The sequence below is a fragment of the Suncus etruscus genome, chromosome 6, assembly GCF_024139225.1.
Source record: "Suncus etruscus isolate mSunEtr1 chromosome 6, mSunEtr1.pri.cur, whole genome shotgun sequence".
NCBI lineage: Eukaryota > Metazoa > Chordata > Mammalia > Eulipotyphla > Soricidae > Suncus > Suncus etruscus.
In genome coordinates this window covers 99,169,906-99,175,905 of record NC_064853.1, presented here as the reverse complement: position 1 = coordinate 99,175,905, position 6,000 = coordinate 99,169,906, and the positions used below count along the sequence as shown (strand labels likewise).

The 6,000-nt window shown below is 38.7% G+C and overlaps 1 non-coding gene and 1 pseudogene across 1 annotated transcript; one reads left to right on the top strand and one right to left on the bottom strand.

The window, feature by feature from the left end:
* Positions 1 to 395: 395 nt before the first annotated feature.
* LOC126012887 (uncharacterized) lies at positions 396 to 502 on the bottom strand (annotated as a pseudogene).
* Positions 503 to 1,459: 957 nt separating this feature from the next.
* Positions 1,460 to 1,566, top strand: LOC126012912 (U6 spliceosomal RNA). The gene has a single exon (XR_007497256.1). It is a non-coding gene; the product is annotated as a U6 spliceosomal RNA (small nuclear RNA).
* Positions 1,567 to 6,000: the final 4,434 nt, after the last annotated feature.

Here is a 6,000-nt window from a genome sequence, read left to right as displayed (position 1 = left end):
TCACTTAACCATTTGCCCTCCAGCTCCATTCATCCAGGTTACAGCAAAACTGCAAGAGTTCATCTTATCTTATGCCTCTGTCTGTAGTAATGTGTATATTTATACCACAGCTTCTTTCTCTGATATTTGGGACTTATGATAACTCCATTTTTTTACAGCTTCTTTCTCTGTTATTTGGGACTTACGGTAATTCCATTTTTTAGCTTCTCCCTCCCAGTTTTTCAAAATGGCTGCATCAGTTTATCTTTCTATCAAAAGTGTTTGAGGCTTCCTTTTCTCCACATCCTCCCCAACACTTATTGCTGTTCATTTTTATATGTCATTCTCACAGGTATGGGGATTTGATTTGCATTTGAAACTCAAATGTTCCTATTTACTTTTTTTTTCTTTTTTTAAGCCTACAGCACCCGGTATTCCCAGGCAAGTACTAACTAGGCCCGACCCTGCTTAGCTTCCGAAATCAGACGAGATAGGGCGCGTTCAGGGTGGTATGGCCATAGACTTACTTTTAAAATGAAATTTTTATTTTATTGAAACAAAAGAAAATTTTTTAATTTTCCATTGAGAAGCTCCATTCTCCCTAGAAAGCAAATGCAGGCTCTCAGAAGAGAGAAAACAGGCATAGCCTAACCCTTTAGAGAGACCTTAGGCACAGGACTAGTTACAGTACTACACTAAATCATTTGAGAAGACCTAAACCTGCAGTCATGGGCTGGCTGGGTTGAGAGTTCCCTTCCCAACAGAGACAGAAATGACAAGTTCAGAGTCAGAGAGATAGTGAGAGGTGGGAGAGGTAAGTTGCTTGTCTTGCATGCAGCTGACCCACATTCATCTTCACTCTCACATTGAAGTCATAGGAAAAACATACCATAGCATAGAGAAGGTGGCAGTAGAAAGAATTTTTATTCATTTGACAAACATTTGTTTGGCTTCTACTTCCCAGGAGGAGCATAACTCCCGAAGTGTTGACAAATCTAGAAAGGGAAACAGATCACTGCAACTGAAAATTTCTTATCCTCATGCTACAGACATCTTAGGTCACAGAATTCTTTTCTCTAAGCTTCTGGCTTGTGCATTGTTATATTATGCATTGTTTTTGTACAGTTGGGCATTGTTTAATACGATATTCCTGGCCTCCACCCCCCACTCCCAGGTTGGAATAGTCACCTTTCCCTAACTATTTGTGACAACCAAAAATGTCCCTAGACATTTTCATGCATCTGGGGTAGGAGGATGGGAGCTTTAGTCCCAGTTAAGAATCAGTTAAGAATTGGGAGCAGAGATAGGACAAGAGGAAGGCACTTACTTGCTGATGATGATGCTGCGGTAACCTTGACCCTAATTCAAATCCCAAGCACCAAATATGGTCATTTCTAAGCACACAGCCAGAAATAGCTCCAAGCACTGCCTATCTGGCCCAAACCTCCACCCCTTAAAAAAAAAAAAAAAAAAGAAGGGGGTGCTCGCTTCGGCAGCACATATACTAAAATTGGAACGATACAGAGAAGATTAGCATGGCCCCTGCGCAAGGATGACACGCAAATTCGTGAAGCATTCCGTATTTAAAAAAAAAAAAAAGAAGGGGAAAGAATCATTACAATAAATTTCTGTGATTACGGTGAATGAAGTGATTCTTGGGTGTAGAGATGTGTAAAGGAAGGTTTCCTATAAGAAATGACATCTGAGATGAGTTATTTATCACATGTATGAGTTATTCAAGAAAATAAAGATAAAGAGCTTTTCAGAAAATAGAATTTTTCGGCCTGAGTATACTGTGTTTTAAAAAAAATAGAAGTAACTTTGTTCTGTTTATGCATGGCATGAGCTAGGAGGGGCAATCCAATATAATGGCATTATGTTTAGCACTGAGGAATAACATCTTTTGGGGGAAGAAAAGTGCATAAAGAAACTTTCATGAAAAGGATTGGGGGAGGGGCCGGAGCGATGGCACAGGTGGTAGGGTGTTTGCCTTGCACGTGCTAATCTAGGAGGACAGTGACTCTATCCCCTGGAGTCTCATATCATCCCCCAAGCCAGGAGTGATTTTTGAGCATATAGCCGGGAATAACCCCTGGGTGTCACCAGGTGTGGCCCAAAAACAAAAACAAAAAAAAAAAATAGAAAAAGGATTGGGGAAGTGGAGGTTGGGCACACCCTGTGTGCTCAAGACATTCTTATCTATGTGCTCAGGGGTAGACTCCTGGTAGTGCTTAGGGAAACACATGTAGTACTAAGGAGATTCTAACTCATATAAGGCAAACTCCTTAACTCTTGTATTATCACTCCATCCACTAACGAATGTAAACATTTTAATTAAATAGAAATATATACTACAGATAAATTATTAAACATATAATCTATTATCATATATTAATATTGTATTAATATTATTATATTAAATAATATAGTTATATTATATTATATACATGAATATTCTATTAAATATATAATAATATATAATAAATTATATTACAGATAAATACACTATTCCCTATGCCTTCTCCCTAATCAATATATAATAAATAATTTCATTCATGCACTATTAACAAAAATAATATATTTTATTAAGGCCTTACTAGGTGGTAGGTCTTGGTTTTAAGAGATTAACATAACTTAATATACATATTTACATAAATTGCCTTCCTTTTACTTAATTTTTGCAACAGTCCTACAATTCTATGACTTACTCTAGTACTATTATTATCTCCACTTTGTAGAAACTGAGAGGTTTGAACAAAGAGGTTAAGGAATGTGTTGAGGAGGAGTTGAACCCAGGCCTCTATTCTTCAGAGCCTCCGTTCTCAGACTGCAATAAAAATACTGAAAAGAGGTTTTCATTAAAAATCTGACAAAGTGCTTGTCTGTAAGAAGTAAATAAAACTAAATTTTAGGAGTTTAGAATTTTTTTAAGCATGATTTTTAAGTGTAGGAACTCTAAACCTGCCAGAGTCACCCAAATTCTCTAAAGACTCATAATCAGTAAAAGTGTGGCACATGGGGCCAGCGCCGTGGGCCATGGCACTAGAGGTAAGGTGTCTGCTTTGCCAGCGCTAGCCTAGGACAGACCGAGGTTCGATCCCCCGGCGTCCCATATGGTCCCCCAAGCCAGGAGCGACTTATGAGCACACAGCCAGGAGTAACTCCTGAGTGTCACCGGGTGTGGCCCAAAATCAAAAAAAAAAAATGTGTGGCACAAAATGGACAGGCAGCTTCAAGGAACAGAAGCTAAAAAAGATAAGTAACTTACTTGACTGTAATAGTCAACAATCTAAATCTGTATTATGCACCATACATAGTCTGAAAATGGATTACATTGTATTTTTTAAAACATGACAAAAAATAAAAAGCAATCAATGATAAATCACCTTTACTTCATTTTATAAAAGTAAACTGAGATCCTTAGCAAGTAAATCATTCATAAAAAAATCTTTTCAGAAAAAAATATTAAAATGCCCCAACATAAGAAATAGAAGCTTATAATTCAAGAAAAGAAAAAAAATTAACAAAAATTTTCTAGATATCTGTTTTTAAAAAATGGTGCAAATTAAAACAATTTATAGCTATGTGTAATTTAACAAGTATACACTGTGGATTAAGGTGTAGTCAGACAATATCTTTATGTTCTACTGCTGGGGAAAATAATTTCTAGAAAAACAAGTGGTTCTGGGCCAGACTGATAGTACAGTGGATAGGACATTTGCCTTGCAAGCCACCAACCTAGGTTTAACACTTAGCACCATATATGGTCCCATGAGCATTGCCAGGAATGATTCCTAAGTAAAGAGTCAAGTGTAAGCCCTGAGAACTGCTAGGTATGGCTCAAAACAAGCACATAAACAAGTATTTCTACTTTCTTTTAAAAAAAAATTAAGGCACAATAATTTACAAAGTGATTTATAGTACAGTTCAGGAATGCCATATCACAATACCAATCCCACCACCAGTGTCAACTTCCCTCTAACAATGTCCACCTAGCTCTTCATTTAAATTTTTTTTTGTTTTTGTTTTTGTTTTTGGGCCACACCTGGCGATGCTCAGGGGTTACTCCTGGCTGTCTGCTCAGAAATAGCTCCTGGCAGGTACAGGGGACCATATGGGACACCGGAAACCTTTGGTCCTGGATCGGCTGCTTGCAAGGCAAAAGCCGCTATGCTATCTCTCCGAGCCCCATTTAAAATTTTTTTAACTTCACACCTTTAGATATCTTAATTTCTTTATTAGGAATCAATTCATAAAAAGTTGTTAGAGGGGCCGGGAAGGTGGCGCTAGAGGTAAGGTGTCTGCCTTGCAAGCGCTAGAGTAGGATGGACCGGACCGCGGTTCGATCCCCCGGCGTCCCATATGGTCCCCCCAAGCCAGGGGCGATTTCTGAGCACATAGCTCAGGAGTAACCCCTGAGCGTCAAACGGGTGTGGCCCAAAAACCAAAAAAAAAAAAAAAAAAAAAAAGTTGTTAGAAGACTGGAGATATAACACAAAAGACTGAACCTCTGCTTTCACGCAGAAGTCCCAGTTCAATCCCAGATAACCCATTGTTCCTTGAATACTGTTTGGAGCACTCTCTGAGGACAGAGCTGGGAGTAAACCCCACATTTCCAGATGTAGTCCAAAAACAAAAAATTTAACTTTTTTTGGTATAAAGTTAAATATAAAAATGTTTGGGGCCAGTGAGATAGCATGAAGGTAGGGCATTTGCCTTGCATGCAGAAGGATGGTGGTTCGAATCCTGGCATCTGATATGGTCCCCCGAGCCTGCCAGGAGAGATTTCTGAGCATAGAGCCAGGAGTAACCCCTGAACGCTGCTGGGTGTGACCCAAAAACAAAAAAATATTTGTGGAATAATCATAATTTTTCCTCAAAAAAAATAATTGTGGGAGTAGAACCTTATTGGAAAAGAATATATATTTAGGCAAATCATGGAAAATAAATGTGCTTATGTTAAAATACTAATTTATTCATTAAATAGTTTAAAATTGGGGCCGGTGAGGTGGCGCTAGAGGTAAGCTGTCTGCCTTGCAAGTGCTAGCCAAGGAAGGACCGCGACCACGGTTCGATCCCCTGGCGTCCCATGTGGTCCCCCCAAGCCAGAGGCAATTTCTGAGCGCTTAGCCAGGAGTAACCCCTGAGCATCAAACGGGTGTGGCCCGAAAAAACAAAAAACAAAACAAAACAAAATGTTTAAAATTAAATATCAAATGATACTTACAAACAGCTTTATTTGCACATGTATGAAATTAATTGGAATTATTGCATCAAATAATATCAAAATACACCATCTTTTTTTTTTTTTTTTTTAGTTTTTGGCCCACACCCGGTGGCACTCAGGAGTTACTCCTGGCTATCTGCTCAGAAATAGCTCCTGGCAGGCACGGGGGACCATATGGGACACCGGGATTCGAACCAACCACCTTAGGTCCTGGATCAGCTGCTTGCAAGGCAAACACTGCTGTGCTATCTCTCTGGCCCCAAAATACACCATCTTTTTTGTTTGTTTGTTTTTGTTTTTTTTATTTTTGGGCCACACCCGGTAATGCTCAGGGGTTACTCCTGACTATGTGCTCAGAAGTTGCTCCTGGCTTGGGGGACCATATGGGACACCGGGGGATCGAACCGCGGTCCGTCCAAGGCTAGCGCAGGCAAGGCAGGCACCTTACCTTTAGCACCACCGCCCGGCCCCAATACACCATCTTTTAATTCTGTGATATTTAGGTATGTACTTATAGAAATTGAATAAAATGAAAATACGACAAATAATTTGTCTTGAATTTTAAATTGTGAATTAATTTTCAAATGTTATTATTTTCTAATTTTCTATTATGAACACCAAAAGTAGAATCAGAAATTAGAGATATACAATATATTGATTTTTAAAAGAGTAATAATTACCATTTGTATCAATTGTCTTGCTAGCTACTCTTCCCTCATGCATAGCTATAAAACTTTATATAGCGATTTGGTCATTGGTCTTGTTTATTTACTATAGATGGTGCTATGTGAATA